General features: G+C 41.7%; 1 long non-coding RNA gene across 1 annotated transcript in view; it reads right to left on the bottom strand.

Moving 5' to 3' along the window:
- LOC139748289 (uncharacterized) overlaps positions 1-17,642 on the bottom strand; it is a 36,322-nt gene extending 18,680 nt beyond the window's left edge. Inside the window, exons 1-2 of the long non-coding RNA XR_011712627.1 lie at positions 17,446-17,642; positions 15,387-15,492 (exon numbers count right to left, since the gene is read on the bottom strand). This is a non-coding gene — a long non-coding RNA (uncharacterized lncRNA). The remainder of the gene's footprint in view (positions 1-15,386; positions 15,493-17,445) is intronic.
- Between the last annotated feature and the right edge of the window lie 737 nt (positions 17,643-18,379).

The raw sequence follows: 18,379 nt of genomic DNA, 5'->3' as shown, positions 1-18,379 counted from the left end.
ATCTTCAGCCACATTAAATCCATCTGTTAAGTATACAAGCCTGAATGGAGAGGTATGATATTCTAAGTACAGATAATTTTGACAGTGGTGTCTTGTTATACAGATGCAATTGTCTACTTTAACTGATAACAAATTTAAGATGTTCCTACTAAATTTTGAGATGTATCCTCAACATATTTTACAAGTAAATATTACACATACATCCAATGAGAACAAAGTGAACAGAATGGCATACAGAATTATGATGACATATGGAATCTAGTCACTTCCTTGGCCAAGTTTGAGTGTTGGTTTCAAAAAAAATATATATATATATATATATATATATATATATATATATATATATATATATATATATATATATACATATATTTTTCCTTTTTTTTTTGCTTTGTCGCTGTCTCCCGTGTTTGCGAGGTAGCGCAAGGAAACAGACGAAAGAAGTGGCCCAACCCACCCCCATACACATGTATATACATACGTCCACACACGCAAATATACATACCTACACAGCTTTCCATGGTTTACCCCAGACGCTTCACATGCCCTGATTAAACGCACTGACAGCACGTCAACCCCAGTATACCACATCGATCCAGTTCACTCTATTCCTTGCCCTCCTTTCACCCTCCTGCATGTTCAGGCCCTGATCACACAAAATCTTTTCACTCCATCTTATCACCTCCAATTTGGTCTCCCACTTCTCCTCGTTCCCTCCACCTCCAACACATATATCCTCTTGGTCAATCTTTCCTCACTCATTCTCTCCATGTGCCCAAACCATTTCAAAACATCCTCTTCTGCTCTCTCAACCACGCTCTTTTTATTTCCACACATCTCTCTTACCCTTACGTTACTTACTCGATCAAACCACCTCACACCACACATTGTCCTCAAACATTTCCAGCACATCCACCCTCCTGCGCACAACTCTATCCATAGCCCACGCCTCACAACCATACAACATTGTTGGAACCACTATTCCTTCAAACATACCCATTTTTGCTTTCCGAAATAATGTTCTCGACTTCCACACATTCTTCAAGGCTCCCAGGATTTTCGCACCCTCCCACACCCTATGATCCACTTCCGCTTCCATGGTTCCATCCGCTGCCAGATCCATTCCCAGATATCTAAAACACTTTACTTCCTCCAGTTTTTCCCCATTCAAACTTACCTCCCAATTGACTTGACCCTCAACCCTACTGTACCTAATAACCTTGCTCTTATTCACATTTACTCTTAACTTTCTTCTTTCACACACTTTACCAAACTCAGTCACCAGCTTCTGCAGTTTCTCACATGAATCAGCCACCAGCGCTGTATCATCAGCGAACAACAACTGACTCACTTCCCAAGCTCTCTCATCCCCAACAGACTTCATACTTGCCCCTCTCCCCTCTTTCCAAAACTCTTGCATTCACCTCCATAACAACACCATCCATAAACAAATTAAACAACCATGGAGATATCACACACCCCTGCCGCAAACCTACATTCACTGAGAACCAATCACTTTCCTCTCTTCCTACACGTACACATCCTCGATAAAAACTTTTCTCTGCTTCTAACAACTTGCCTCCCACACCATATATTCTTAATACCTTCCACAGAGCATCTCTATCAACTCTATCATATGCCTTCTCCAGATCCATAAATGCTACATACAAATCCATTTGCTTTTCTAAGTATTTCTCACACATTCTATCCCTGGGGATAGGGGTGAAAGAATACTTCCCACGTATTCCTCGCGTGTCGTAGAAAGCGACTAGAGGGGACGGGAGCGGGGGGCCAGAAATCCTCCCCTCCTTGTATTAACTTTCTAAAATGGGAAACAGAAGAAGGAGTCACGCGGGGAGTGCTCATCCTCCTCGAAGGCTCAGAGTGGGGTGCCTAAATGTGTGTGGATGTGACCAAGATGTGAAAAAAGGAGAGATAGGTAGTATGTTTGAGGAAAGGAACCTGGATGTTTTGGCTCTGAGTGAAACGAAGCTCAAGGGTAAAGGGGAAGACTGGTTTCGGAATGTCTGGGGAGTAAAGTCAGGGGTTAGTGAGAGGACAAGAGCAAGGGAAGGAGTAGCAATACTCCTGAAACAGGAGTTGTGGGAGTATGTGATAGAGTGTAAGAAAGTAAATTCTCGATTAATATGGGTAAAACTGAAAGTTGATGGAGAGAGGCGGGTGATTATTGGTGCATATGCACCTGGGCATGAGAAGAAAGATCAAGAGAGGCAAGTGTTTTGGGAGCAGCTGAATGAGTGTGTTAGTGGTTTTGATGCACGAGACCGGGTTATAGTGATGGGTGATTTGAATGCAAAGGTGAGTAATGTGGCAGTTGAGGGAATAATTGGTATACATGGGGTGTTCAGTGTTGTAAATGGAAATGGTGAAGAGCTTGCAGATTTATGTGCTGAAAAAGGACTGATGATTGGGAATACCTGGTTTAAAAAGCGAGATATACATAAGTATACTTATGTAAGTAGGAGAGATGGCCAGAGAGCGTTACTGGATTACGTGTTAATTGACAGGCGTGCGAAAGAGAGACTTTTGGATGTTAATGTGCTGAGAGGTGCAACTGGAGGGATGTCTGATCATTATCTTGTGGAGGCTAAGGTGAAGATTTGTATGGGTTTTCAGAAAAGAAGAATGAATGTTGGGGTGAAGAGGGTGGTGAGAGTAAGTGAGCTTGAGAAGGAGACCTGTGTGAGGAAGTACCAGGAGAGACTGAGTACAGAATGGAAAAAGGTGAGAACAATGGAAGCAAGGGGAGTGGGGGAGGAATGGGATGTATTTAGGGAATCAGTGATGGAGTGCGCAAAAGATGCTTGTGGCATGAGAAGAGTGGGAGGTGGGTTGATTAGAAAGAGTAGTGAGTGGTGGGATGAAGAAGTAAGAGTATTAGTGAAAGAGAAGAGAGAGGCATTTGGACGATTTTTGCAGGGAAAAAATGCAATTGAGTGGGAGATGTATAAAAGAAAGAGACAGGAGGTCAAGAGAAAGGTGCAAGAGGTGAAAAAAAGGGCAAATGAGAGTTGGGGTGAGAGAGTATCATTAAATTTTAGGGAGAATAAAAAGATGTTCTGGAAGGAGGTAAATAAAGTGCGTAAGACAAGGGAGCAAATGGGAACTTCAGTGAAGGGCGCAAATGGGGAGGTGATAACAAGTAGTGGTGATGTGAAAAGGAGATGGAGTGAGTATTTTGAAGGTTTGTTGAATGTGTTTGATGAAAGAGTGGCAGATATAGGGTGTTTTGGTCGAGGTGGTATGCAAAGTGAGAGGGTTAGGGAAAATGATTTGGTAAACAGAGAAGAGGTAGTGAAAGCTTTGCGGAAGATGAAAGCCGGCAAGGCAGCAGGTTTGGATGGTATTGCAGTGGAATTTATTAAAAAAGGGGGTGACTGTATTGTTGACTGGTTGGTAAGGTTATTTAATGTATGTATGACTCATGGTGAGGTGCCTGAGGATTGGCGGAATGCGTGCATAGTGCCATTGTACAAAGGCAAAGGGGATAAGAGTGAGTGCTCAAATTACAGAGGTATAAGTTTGTTGAGTATTCCTGGTAAATTATATGGGAGGGTATTGATTGAGAGGGTGAAGGCATGTACAGAGCATCAGATTGGGGAAGAGCAGTGTGGTTTCAGAAGTGGTAGAGGATGTGTGGATCAGGTGTTTGCTTTGAAGAATGTATGTGAGAAATACTTAGAAAAGCAAATGGATTTGTATGTAGCATTTCTGGACCTGGAGAAGGCATATGATAGAGTTGATAGAGATGCTCTGTGGAAGGTATTAAGAATATATGGTGTGGGAGGAAAGTTGTTAGAAGCAGTGAAAAGTTTTTATCGAGGATGTAAGGCATGTGTACTTGTAGGAAGAGAGGAAAATGACTGGTTCTCAGTGAATGTAGTTTTGCGGCAGGGGTGTGTGATGTCTCCATGGTTGTTTAATTTGTTTATGGATGGGGTTGTTAGGGAGGTGAATGCAAGAGTTTTGGAAAGAGGGGCAAGTATGAAGTCTGTTGGGGATGAGAGAGCTTGGGAAGTGAGTCAGTTGTTGTTCGCTGATGATACAGCGCTGGTGGCTGATTCATGTGAGAAACTGCAGAAGCTGGTGACTGAGTTTGGTAAAGTGTGTGGAAGAAGAAAGTTAAGAGTAAATGTGAATAAGAGCAAGGTTATTAGGTACAATAGGGTTGAGGGTCAAGTCAATTGGGAGGTGAGTTTGAATGGAGAAAAACTGGAGGAAGTGAAGTGTTTTAGATATCTGGGAGTGGATCTGGCAGCGGATGGAACCATGGAAGCGGAAGTGGATCATAGGGTGGGGGAGGGGGCGAAAATTCTGGGGGCCTTGAAGAATGTGTGGAAGTCGAGAACATTATCTCGGAAAGCAAAAATGGGTATGTTTGAAGGAATAGTGGTTCCAACAATGTTGTATGGTTGCGAGGCGTGGGCTATGGATAGAGTTGTGCGCAGGAGGATGGATGTGCTGGAAATGAGATGTTTGAGGACAATGTGTGGTGTGAGGTGGTTTGATCGAGTGAGTAACGTAAGGGTAAGAGAGATGTGTGGAAATAAAAAGAGCGTGGTTGAGAGAGCAGAAGAGGGTGTTTTGAAGTGGTTTGGGCACATGGAGAGAATGAGTGAGGAAAGATTGACCAAGAGGATATATGTGTCGGAGGTGGAGGGAACGAGGAGAAGAGGGAGACCAAATTGGAGGTGGAAAGATGGAGTGAAAAAGATTTTGTGTGATCGGGGCCTGAACATGCAGGAGGGTGAAAGGAGGGCAAGGAATAGAGTGAATTGGAGCGATGTGGTATACCGGGGTTGACGTGCTGTCAGTGGATTGAATCAAGGCATGTGAAGCGTCTGGGGTAAACCATGGAAAGCTGTGTAGGTATGTATATTTGCGTGTGTGGACATATGTATATACATGTGTATGGGGGGGGGTTGGGCCATTTCTTTCGTCTGTTTCCTTGCGCTACCTCGCAAACGCGGGAGACAGCGACAAAGTATATAAAAAAAAAAAAAAAACATTCTTTAATAAAAGCAAACACCTGATCCACACATCCTCTACCACTTCTGAAACCACACTGCTCTTCCCCAATCTGATGCTCTGTACATGCCTTCACCCTCTCAATCAATACCCTCCCATATAATTTACCAGGAATACTCAACAAACTTATACCTCTGTATAAGGGGTGAAGAGGGTGGTGAGAGTAAGTGAGCTTGGGAAAGAGACTTGTGTGAGGAAGTACCAAGAGAGACTGAGTACAGAATGGAAAAAGCTGAGAACAATGGAAGTAAGGGGAGTGGGGGAGGAATGGGATGTATTTAGGGAATCAGTGATGGATTGCGCAAAAGATGCTTGTGGCATGAGAAGAGTGGGAGGTGGGTTGATTAGAAAGGGTAGTGAGTGGTGGGATGAAGAAGTAAGAGTATTAGTGAAAGAGAAGAGAGAGGCATTTGGACGATTTTTGCAGGGAAAAAATGCAATTGAGTGGGAGACGCATAAAAGAAAGAGACAGGAGGTCAAGAGAAAGGTGCAAGAGGTGAAAAAAAGGGCAAATGAGAGTTAGGGTGAGAGAGTATCATTAAATTTTAGGGAGAATAAAAAGATGTTCTGGAAGGAGGTAAATAAAGTGCGTAAGACAAGGGAGCAAATGGGAACTTCAGTGAAGGGCGCAAATGGGGAGGTGATAACAAGTAGTGGTGATGTGAGAAGGAGATGGAGTGAGTATTTTGAAGGTTTGTTGAATGTGTGTGATGATAGAGTGGCAGATATAGGGTGTTTTGGTCGAGGTGGTGTGCAAAGTGAGAGGGTTAGGGAAAATGATTTGGTAAACAGAGAAGAGGTAGTAAAAGCTTTGCGGAAGATGAAAGCCAGCAAGGCAGCAGGTTTGGATGGTATTGCAGTGGAATTTATAAAAAAGGGGGTGACTGTATTGTTGACTGGTTGGTAAGGTTATTTAATGTATGTATGACTCATGGTGAGGTGCCTGAGGATTGGCGGAATGCGTGCATAGTGCCATTGTACAAAGGCAAAGGGGATAAGAGTGAGTGCTCAAATTACAGAGGTATAAGTTTGTTGAGTATTCCTGGTAAATTATATGGGAGGGTGTTGATTGAGAGGGTGAAGGCATGTACAGAGCATCAGATTGGGGAAGAGCAGTGTGGTTTCAGAAGTGGTAGAGGATGTGTGGATCAGGTGTTTGCTTTGAAGAATGTATGTGAGAAATACTTAGAAAAGCAAATGGATTTGTATGTAGCATTTATGGATCTGGAGAAGGCATATGATAGAGTTGATAGAGATGCTCTGTGGAAGGTATTAAGAATATATGATGTGGGAGGCAAGTTGTTAGAAGCAGTGAAAAGTTTTTATCGAGGATGTAAGGCATGTGTACGTGTAGGAAGAGAGGAAAGTGATTGGTTCTCAGTGAATGTAGGTTTGTGGCAGGGGTGTGTGATGTCTCCATGGTTGTTTAATTTGTTTATGGATGGGGTTGTTAGGGAGGTGAATGCAAGAGTTTTGGAAAGGGGCAAGTATGAAGTCTGTTGGGGATGAGAGAGCTTGGGAAGTGAGTCAGTTGTTGTTCGCTGATGATACAGCGCTGGTGGCTGATTCATGTGAGAAACTGCAGAAGCTGGTGACTGAGTTTGGTAAAGTGTGTGAAAGAAGAAAGTTAAGAGTAAATGTGAATAAGAGCAAGGTTATTAGGTACAGTAGGGTTGAGGGTCAAGTCAATTGGGAGGTGAGTTTGAATGGAGAAAAACTGGTGGAAGTGAAGTGTTTTAGATATCTGGGAGTGGATCTGGCAGCGGATGGAACCATGGAAGCGGAAGTGGATCATAGGGTGGAGGAGGGGGCGAAAATTCTGGGAGCCTTGAAGAATGTGTGAAAGTCGAGAACATTATCTCGGAAAGCAAAAATGGGTGTGTTTGAAGGAATAGTGGTTCCAACAATGTTGTATGGTTGCGAGGCGTGGGCTATGGATAGAGTTGTGCGCAGGAGGATGGATGTGCTGGAAATGAGATGTTTGAGGACAATGTGTGGTGTGAGGTGGTTTGATCGAGTAAGTAACGTAAGGGTAAGAGAGATGTGTGGAAATAAAAAGAGCGTGGTTGAGAGAGCAGAAGAGGGTGTTTTGAAATGGTTTGGGCACATGGAGAGAATGAGTGAGGAAAGATTGACCAAGAGGATATATGTGTCGGAGGTGGAGGGAACGAGGAGAAGAGGGAGACCAAATTGGAGGTGGAAAGATGGAGTGAAAAAGATTTTGTGTGATCGGGGCCTGAACATGCAGGAGGGTGAAAGGAGGGCAAGGAATAGAGTGAATTGGAGCGATGTGGTATACCGGGGTTGACGTGCTGTCAGTGGATTGAATCAAGCCATGTGAAGCGTCTGGGGTAAACCATGGAAAGCTGTGTAGGTATGTATATTTGCGTGTGTGGACGTATGTATATACATGTGTATGGGGGTGGGTTGGGCCATTTCTTTCGTCTGTTTCCTTGCGCTACCTCGCAAACGCGGGAGACCGACAAAAAAAAATATATATATATATATATATATATATATATATATATATATATATATATATATATATATATATATATATTTTTTTTTTTTTTCATACTATTCGCCATTTCCCGCATTAGCGAGGTAGCGTTAAGAACAGAGGACTGGGCCTTTGAGGGAATATCCTCATATGGCCCCCTTCTCTGTTCCTTCTTTTGGAAAATTTAAAAAAAAAATGAGAGGGGAGGATTTCCAGCCCCCCGCTATATATATATATATTTATATATATAGAGCATTAATGGAATAGCCTTGATAAGGGCCTCAGCTGCCCATGCCATCTCAGCTAACATAAAAAATGCCACTTCAGCCAATTCACATCGAACCACAACACATAGAGAACAGTGCTCCACTTCTTTATATCCCTGAATGCCTCTAATGTTTCCAAATGTTGAAGACTCAATACCCCAAAGCCTTCTTTACTCCATCCTTGTATCACCTTCTTAGTCTAGCTGTGCACCCTGCACCTTCCCCTTCATCTATTTATCTACAATTACCCCAAGACCAATTTCTATGAGAGTCCTGGTGTTATTCAGGAGCTCTTTCTAAAGGCTCCTGCAGACCAAGGCTGGACTAACTCCAGCAGATATGAAGAGTAGACTTTTACAGTGATAAGTTGTTTAACAAGATTGTATTCCCAGCAATACAGCTTTGTCAATGGTGACTTTTCCCTTGCAGTGTAACCTCTTGCAGATAAAGCCCAGTAACACCTGCCCTCTACTCATATATGTACTACTTACTTACTTCCTGCTCTAGGAGTCCCTTCAATCTTTATGAGGCTCCTTCAGCACTCAGAAAACTAGCCACAGCCACTGGTCAGGGCCAGAGGTCATAAAGGGATGCAATGTTGTGTGTGCTGATATGGGCAGAGTGCAAAGCAAAATACAAAGCAATTAAGTAGTAAGTGCTTGGTGTCTTTCTTATGGTAACTGCATCATGGCCATGAAGGGTCTTGGGATGTTCTGAAAGTGTTTGTAGCATTAAAGAAATGTGGTATTATCCAAAGCGTATGTTCTGTTGGTCTGGGAAGCGTGGTCTCTGATGGATGTGTTTGGTGGGAGGGAGTCTAACCCATTAAAAGGGGGTGACATTACCTAACTCTCGTGTGGCAGAGGCTGTGCAATACTGCATACCATTAGGCTATTTTGTGTCTTAATTATTTTTTGAATTTTGGAGGTGACATCACTGTCATCTACTATCATGACCTGTTTACCCATTCCTGTAAACAGCTACCCTCGCTCGCCCATCCATTCATACAGAAGTAGGCGGGCAACATAACGCTGGGCCCCTTTTGCATCATAATTGTATGGCAAAATTGGGTGATGTGGCATCTCTGATATGTACTATCATGCTCTCTATTTGGACACGCCTGTAAACAGCCACCCACCCTCGCCCAGCCAGGGTCAACATCAGTATTCGCTTAGACATTGGAAGGTAAAGATTGGTTGTGCTCTCCCCTGACAAGCACTCCTTCCCTCCTCTCACAGCCAGCTAAGATGCAGTATTTAATAAGTAACACCTTTGTTTTTCATCCAGTTTTACCTATGTATGTATGTATTGGTTTATTCCTTGAACATTTTTTATAACTAAAATATACTGTCTTACATGGAAGTATGAAAAAAATGTCACCCGCCTTAAATGGGTTGCCCATGAGTTGGGAGGTTGGCTGTTTAATGCTTATACAATTATTTCAGTGTGTGTTCGTTAGTCATTTTTGCTGAGGGTAGAGGGATCTGTAAGCAAATGTTACTGAAGTGTGAGGGAAGGGTAAGCTTTTCATTTCTAGTTGGGGGTTGGCAGTTAGTTATAGAGCAGTATGAGTGATAGTGGTTGCATAGATTTGAATGTTGAGGTGGGACTGTTTTGGGAGGATCTTTCCTTCAATGTGTTGACGTTGTGTGTTTGTGGTTGGTTGCTAGGTGGCCAGTGATTGTTCAAAGTGAACTATTTCATGAAGTTTGCAGCTTTGTTATGCCACACAACTATTTTTTGAAAGATCTAGATTCCCTTTCTAAGCTCTTTTTTTCTCAACCAAAATTCCTGTTATCCTCTCTCCGCCATGCTACTCCTCTCTTTCCACAACCGACTGCTGCTGCATAACACATCTCTATTGCAGCACCTATTAATGTTCTCTGTTCTCACACACAACATAAAAACCATATGAAAACCTTTTTTTTAACCCACATGACATGCATTATTCTGAAATATAGCTAAAAGGATCTTTACACAAAGAATGAAACATCTGCCCTGAAGGATATGTAGATGTACAGGTGTATGCATACTCCACCACAGGGAAGATATTTTAGCAATATTTTAACTGACTGATCAGCTCAGTATACGGCCACATACTTTTCCCCTGATAAAAGATAATCATATTCATGCTACAATACAGGACCACGTTTTCTAGAAGCTGCTGATCTTTTCAGATCTGCAAGAGAATAAAAAATCATTTCAACCTATGCTACCAATACATTGGATATCGATGGCCACATAAATCAAAGGGCATAGTAAAAGTATAGCTTAGCCTTGGGAGAATGAAAGACTTGCCAAATATACATAAGCAGCTTCAAAACAAAAAATACCATCAAATAAGAGATGCAACAAACCTCCCATTGCACTATCACTCACCATCAAGTTCTGTATGGAGGAAGACACCACAAACCTCGCCATTAATAGACCCTCAATAAACAAGAATTCACTTCAAAGGTCGTCTTTATTATACTATCATTTTCCCAACACCCTCCTTAACCCCCACCTTTACCACATTCCCATGGATCAATTCAAAGACCATCTTCATTACATCCTCATCTCCACAGCTTCCACAGCACCACTGGCCTTTATTTACACCCCCCCTTTTTTTTTTTTCCCTACCCATGTGTGCTATGGGGTGTGTTTGTGCTCCAATGCCTGGCCCTAAGGACTTGTCAAAAGAGGATATTGCTCTTCTGGAATTATCTATGGTGTAAGAATAAAGTCTGTCAAGTATTGCCTTTATCATGATGACAAGAATGTGCCTATGGACAAATGGATGTGTTGCTGCATGAAATAAAAATAAAGTTAGATGATCAAGTTCCAATGAAATATCCCATTCATTACACTTTAGATCAATACTTCTTAACCTTTATGGGCAATAACTTAAATTCCAATTGTGGTCTAGCTCAGTGACACAATACACATGGAGTGAATTATAAATCAGGGGCCTTGAGTCCCCAAACTATGATGTTATGTGGTTAAAGGTCTGTTTCCCACCTACTGTCCTTTTTCTCTGTTCTACCTATTGCTCCTTTGATTCTACACATCTTATATCTTCCTCTATCAAAACTCTAGCCATGAGACTGTGGCATCCTCTCATCTGCAAGCCGAGGACTTCTACTTAGGAGATTTTAACGCTCACCAAAGGGTATGGCTGACTCCCCCCCAAATGGACAGTGGAGGATTAAAGCCCTCACATTCTCCATTCTCAATAATCTAGAGCACACTGTCCCCATCCCACCCATATTCCTGACTGCAGTGACTGCTCTTCTAATATTCTGAATCTGTTTTTCACTTCTATTCCATCCCACTGTAACTACACAATCTTGCCCCAGTTGGTTTATCTGATCACAGTCTCATAAATCTATCTAACTTAATAGCATCCCTCTCTCTAGTAACCCCATCTAAGCATAAATACTAGCACCTCAACAAAGCAGACTGGAAAAACTAACAAAAATTCTTTTCTGACCTTGTCTCATATTTGGAGATGCTTTTGTCTCTGCCTCATGCACAGCAGAGATTATTCTTGTGGGAATAGAAGCAGTTATCCCCTCTTCCTTTTTCCTCCTCTTCTAATCCATGGTTCAACCATTCCTGTTTGAAGCCATTCAGGCAAAGGATCAGGCATGTTGGGCTTGAGAAAAAAAAAAAACATTCCTTCCTCTGACTCCCATTCAGCAAGCATTTATCCCCTCTTCTTCTTCCTTTTTCCTCCTCTTCTTCTAATCCACGGTTCAACCATTCTTGTTCTGAAGCCATTCAGGCAAAGGATCAGGCATATCAGGCTTGGAAAAAAAAATCTCCTTCCTCCGACTCCCAGTCAACGTTTATCACTGCCAGTAATCTTTGTTAGAACGTTATCTATGAGTCAAAACATTTCTTTACACAAAGGAAGTGTGATAACCTCTCCTTGTTATCCACAGAAAAGTCTTTCTGTCTTAAGCTAAGGGGATCTTTTACAACTTCAGTTCTGATGGTTCTATAGCTGTCTCTTCCATAGACAAAGCAACTCTGGTTCCCATTAGTCCTCTAACTCTTCCTTAGACGACTCTCACATTCCTTCACCCCATCATAATCCTCTTACTAATCCTATGCCCCTTCCTGTAATCCCTTTTCAATCTCTCCAAAAAGCACTTCTCTTTCTGAACACAAGCAAGGCTTATGGTCCTGATGATATCCATCCCCATATACTGAAAGAGCATGCCTCTGAACTTGGACCTGGGCTTGCTTGTCTGTTGCATTTCTGTTTAAAAACCAGAACTCTTCCTTCTTCTTAGAAGCATGCTTTGGTGCATCCCATCCAAAAGAAGGGTGACCGTTCTACCCCTCTAACTATCATCCTGTTGCTCAGACATCTACCATTTCCAAAGACTTTGAATCCCTCCTCAGCTCCCATATCTTAGACATCTTGAATCTTACAATCTTCTCTCTGGTCACCAATATCGCTTTCATAAGGCAAGATCCACTGGTAGTATTTTTCCTATCTTGCTAATGTCTGGTCATCAGACCTGAAAAATTTTCGGGTTGTTGCCCTTGACATCCAAAGCTTTTGACAGGGTCTAGTGTCAGAGTTTCATCTCTAAGCTTCTCGCTTTTGGCTTCCCTTCCTTAATTTGTTCCCTCATATCTAGCTTCCTCTCTGGCCAATCAACAGTGGTGTCCCTCAAGGTTCTGTCCTGTCCCCTACACTTTTTTCTCTTATCATCAATGATTTCCTCTCTTCCACAAACAACCAAAAGATGACTCAACGCTGCATTCTGCCACATCCTTCAATTATGCTCCTTCTTCTTTCACAGGATCTCCATCTTGTCTCAGCACAGCTTTCTAAACAAACTCAGACTTGGAAAGGATATCTCAGTGGGGTAGATGAAATCTGGATGAGTTTAATACCTCCAAGACATAGTTTCTACCCATCTCTCTAAAGGAAACTCTTCACAAACCTCATCTCTCCTTTGACAGTCCTGAATTCCATTCCATTTCTTCTGAAGAGTTCCTCCAATTATATAAAGGACTGTGTCATGCTTGTATGGAGCACTGCTCTCACATCTGGGATGGTTCTACATCTGCATCTTACTTGACAGAGTCAAGTCAAAAGTAGTCTAACTTGTAAACTCTCCCAGACTAACTTCGAAACTTGAACCACTTTCCCTATGCCACAATGTTGGTCCATTTTCCCACTCCTAGAAGCATTATTTTGGTTTTTCCTTCCAAGAACTGACCGCTTGTATGCACCCAGCAGTAGCTAGACCATGCACTACTCAGCAAGCTACTATATCACATGGCTACTGTGTGGTCACAGGGCAACTCAAGGATGGGTGGTTCTGATTATTTCTTTCTCCACAACTAGAAGCTTTGAACCTCTCTACCTTCTCATGTCTTTCCCAATACCTATGGCCTGGAACATTATAAAAAACAGGTTCTGCACTACCACTAAAAGAATTAATAAATATTTTCTCATCTCTTTTTCCTTTCATAATTCTCTCTATATTCTAATTAAGACCTGGCCTTGGTGCAGACTTTTCTTCATAACTGGAGCCTAAAAAAAAAGAGAGAAATTAAACTTACTAAGTGAACAACTTTGACCAAAGAACTCTATCTTGAAGGCCCGCTCCTTTTGGGAACTCCCTCAAGGAGGTGGCCATGGCAAGAGTCTCCATAACTGATGAACTCAAGTGCAGCTTCTTAGCCTGTGGTTCCTCACCCTTAACAGGCTACTGGCACAGGATAACTCTAGTGCAGTGTTTTCCCATGTTCCTACCAACTACTACCTAATGTGTTTACCTAATATCTATGCTGTATATTACAACTTAATGCTCCTACCAACTGCCAAACATTCCTACCTATTATTTCCATCTATTGCTCCTACCATTTTGGGAAAAGGCAGGGATAGTGCAAAGCACTCACCACAGGAATATCTAGTTTTGTGAAGAATGAGTTGTGTGAGTTAAGTGTTGTCCAGTGTTAACTGTGACAACAAGAGATTGTATGTTTGTGGATAGAATACCAGCAGTCCATGTGTAGGTGAGGCAAAAAGAAAACAGCAACCTGGGTCAAAGGACTGCAACTTGATAACCAGTGAAGTGCTTGCTCACTACACAGATATCACTTACCTCTTTCAATACCCAGGCAGGCAGTGGTAGTAATATGCCTCCCTGGTTGGTGGCAGCCTTCCAACTACTACCTACAAAAGAATCTTGTGGCAAGTTAATGGTTTTTTCCAACAACAAAATTTCAACCTCATCACACGATATTGCTACTCACTGAAGCACCTTTCCTCACAAAAACAATCTAACCTCAGAGAAGCAGAGTACAAGCACTTGATCAAAATAAAAATCAGATCACATTTGACTTTATATTCCTGAAATGAGAGACTTTGATGAAATTCACAAGAATACCTTTTTGCATCACAATCTCCAAATCATGCACAGTCCTCTGAAAGGAGATATTCTATTCAAGTGGACAAAGAAGAACTAACAATACTTGATAACTCACTCTGCTCAAGCAGTGACACCCCTGAGTGCTCCTGAAATCAGTAATGTGCCATCAGCATAAACTGAAGCAGTGATTGCACCTTAATCGTTCATCCTTTAAAAATGGATCCACAATCTTGGATTATATCTTTTCCGAAGGAAGTGGCGCCCAATAGCTGGTAAGAGAGGAACTCTTCTTCCGTATCTTTTGGACTGTAGCATAAATACACCAAAAGTCACACATCATCATTAACATGTATCTTTTTATCAAAAGGAAGAGTGAACTGTCCACAACCTTTATAGCTACAGTCACCTGCTGTCTGACGTCATTTCACATGATACAGTCGTACAAACAAGTCATCATTCAACAAAGGATTCTGCCTGATCTTTCAAATGATATCACCTCTGCTGATAATATGTGTCATGTCAACAGTTGCTGGTTTCACCTATTCCTCACCAATAGTGGGTGGCTTGTTTTGTGATGTCAAGATACAAAACAGGAGGCCACCTTATTTGTTGTTCCTTTCTTTTGACGAAACTTAAACATTTCTCCAAATAACTAAAGTGCTTTCCTTTATGATGTTACCTAGTTTATTCATGAAAAAACTCAGCGCTCAAGTTTTCTCCACAAATGACAAAACTGTGGCTTCAAACAGTCATTTTACAATTTTCATTGCTGGCATAAAAACTGAAAAGTAAATCACAATAAATAATTCAACTGTGACAAATGAGAATACAATCTTACCAGAAAATGTAAAAAACAGAGGACTAAGGATAATTTTCATGCACTTCTGTTATAAGCTTGGGATCCAGTCTACTAATTTTTTCAGTATCTTAACATCCTAACAGAAAGAAATGGTATGTTCTGGCAGCATGAGTGATCTGCATTATAAAGGCAAGTTCAGACATCCATTGGACACCAGTGACAATCCATCCAAAGTGGGCTGTCAAGCCAATTTTGGGTATGAACCATGGGTTAAAAACTACCGCCTTTTAGAGGTAAGTGCCAAGTTTATACTTTCATCATGCATTATCACAAACTGCTCTGTCCTGTGTTACAGCAAAGAAAACAACTAATCAAAACCAAAACACACTAACCTTCTTTGCATTGGGGTGGGAGTTGATGGGCAAGAAGGTTATCATCTCGTCCCACTCAGTGAATTGGATAGCTCCATCCAGTACCAAAACTATCCCATAATGTGTGCTGTAGATGAATGCACTACTTTAAACTTCACAAATTTTAATATCTATGATGCTATTTTAATAATTTTACCAGTATTGTCATATGAATAAAGAACAAAGCCACATCCACACACATAGAGTGTAAGAAAGTAAATTCTAGATTGATATGGGTAAAACTGAAAGTGGATGACAAGAAATGGGTGATTATTGGTGCTTATGCACCTGGATACACACACAAAAAAAAAAAAATCATGAGGCAAGTGTTTTGGGAGCAGTTGAGCATGTCAGTAGCTTTGGTGCATGTTACCAGATATTAGTGATGGGTGATTTAAACACAAAGGTAAGTAATGTGGCAGCTGAGGATATAGCTGGTGCGCAAGGGGTAATCAGTGTTATAAATGGAAATGGTGAAGAGCTTGTGGAGTTGCGAGCTGAAAAGACTGGTGACTAGGAAGAGATACACACAAGTACATGTATGTGAGTAAGAGAGATGGTCAACGGGCATTATTATATTATGTATTATTTGACAGGCATGTAAAGAGAGACTTTTGGATGTAAATATGCAGAGGAGGCAGCTGGTAGGATGTCTGATCACTATCTTGGGGAGGCGAAGGTGAAGATTTATAAACATCTTTGAAAAAGAGGAGACAATATCGTGAAGAAGAGAGTGGTGAGAGTATGTGGGCTTGGAAAGGAGACTCGTGTGAATAAATACCAGGAAAGATTGAGAGTGGTGAGAGTATGTGGGCTTGGAAAGGAGACTTGTGTGAAGAAATACCAGGAAAGATTAAGTGAAAATGGCAAAAGGTGAGAGCAAATGAAGTGAGGGGAGTGGGAGAGGTATGGGAGGTATCTAGAGAAGCAGTGGTGGCATGCGCAGGAGATGCATATGGCATGCGAAAGGTGGGAGGTGGGCAGATTAAACAGGGTAGTGAGTGGTGGGATGAAGGTGGTGAAAGAGAAAAGTGGCATCTGATCAGTATTTACAAGGATGGAGTGCAAATGATTGGGAGATGTATAAGAGAAAGCGGCAGGAGGTCAAGAGGTAGGTGCAGGGGTAGAAAAAGAGGGCAAATGAGAGTTGAGGTTAAAGCATCAATAAACTTTAGGGAGAATGAAAAGATGTTTTAGAAGAAGGTAAATAATATGCAAAAGACAAGGGAACAAATGGGGACATCGTTGAAGTGATGAGATGGAGAGTATCTTTAAGGAATGTTAAATGTGTTTGATGATAGTGGCAGATATAGAGTGTTTAGGTCGAGGTGGTATGGTATGGAAAGTGAGTCAGAAAGAGCGGTTTGCAAAAGATGAAATCTGGCAAGGCGGTGAGACTGGATAGTAATGCAGATGAATTCATTACGATGGTGACTGTTATTGATTGGTTGGTACATAATCCACATCCAGGCCCCACAGACCTTTCCGTGGTTTACCTCAGACGCTTCATATGCCCTGGTTCAGTCCATGCGTGTGTGTGTGTGTGTGTGTGTGTAGGTGTGTGAATCAGAGGTAAAACAACCAAGCATCGAAAATACTTTTATATATTGAATTAATCTATAATACTAGTGTAGCGCTCAGAGAATACAATACGACTTAAGGATCCTGATTCGGGGCACTGCAGTTTATTATGCGATATACAAGACGATAGTGGTGAGGGTCAATGGTCATCAGGGAAAATGGAGTTCATTAAACGTAAAAGCAAGTAATACATTTACAAAAATCAACATATGATAAGCCTACTTTCAAACTACTACCTGACAACTTTATCCTTATTCTAAAGGAAATACACCAGTCATGAGCGAGTGTCGCGCTAATTGATTGACGGACGTCTACATGCAGACAACACACTAAGCGGCCACTCATTCCACTCCTAACTTCTCATGCAGCCAGTCACCATATTCATAAGGCAGGTTTAAATGACAGTAAAATACCGAGATCATTATATTTAGAGCTGATAATCATCGGAAACTGGTCTTACCCCATTTAACAAAAACCTAAGCTCCTCTTCCTATGACTGTAATTCTTGCAGGTGTTTTACGGTGAACATCTGATCATCGTGTATGACGTAGGAAACATCGAGGTCCTACAGTGAACTTTTGGTCATTATATATAACGTCGAAAACGTCGAGGGAAAGCGATATAATCGATCGAACGTGTGGGTGACAGTAACGGCAAGCGGGCTACCGCATACCACCAGACGTTTTTAGAGCTAGCATGAATTACCGTTTTCTGTGGAGCAGTAAGATGAATTATCGTTTTTGTGGAGCAGTAGGATGAATTATCGTTTTTGTAGAGCAGTAGGATGAATTATCGTTTTCTGTGGAGCCGAAGTACATTACGAGTAATGAAAGGCAAGATATTTTGCTCTACACTCAGACTTAAACTAGGTGTAATATCATACGGGGTTAGTGAGAGGACAATAGCAAGGGAAGGAGTAGCACTACTCCTGAAATAGGAGTGGTGGGAGTATGTGATAGAGTGTAAGAAAGTAAACTCTAGATTGATATGGGTAAAACTGAAAGTGTATGGAGAGAGATGGGTGATTATTGGTGCATATGCACCTGGGCATGAGAAGAACGATCATGAGAGGCAAGTGTTTTGGGAGCAGCTGAGTGAGTGTGTTAGTAGTTTGATGCACGAGACCAGGTTATAGTGATGGGTGATTTGAATGCAAAGGTGAGTAATGTGGCAGTTGAGGGAATAATTGGTATACACGGGGTGTTCAGTGTTGTAAATGGAAATGGTGAAGAGCTTGTAAATCTATGTGCTGAAAAAGGGCTGGTGATTGGGAATACCTGGTTTAAAAAGAGATATACATAAGTATAAGTATGTATGTAGGAGAGATGGCCAGAGAGCGTTATTGGATTACGTGTTAATTGATAGGCACGCGAAAGAGAGACTTTTGGATGTTA

This window comes from Panulirus ornatus, chromosome 73 (assembly GCF_036320965.1).
Source record: "Panulirus ornatus isolate Po-2019 chromosome 73, ASM3632096v1, whole genome shotgun sequence".
NCBI classification, from domain to species: domain Eukaryota; kingdom Metazoa; phylum Arthropoda; class Malacostraca; order Decapoda; family Palinuridae; genus Panulirus; species Panulirus ornatus.
Note: the sequence above shows the minus strand (reverse complement) of the source record. Positions and strands in the feature narration are given on the sequence as shown.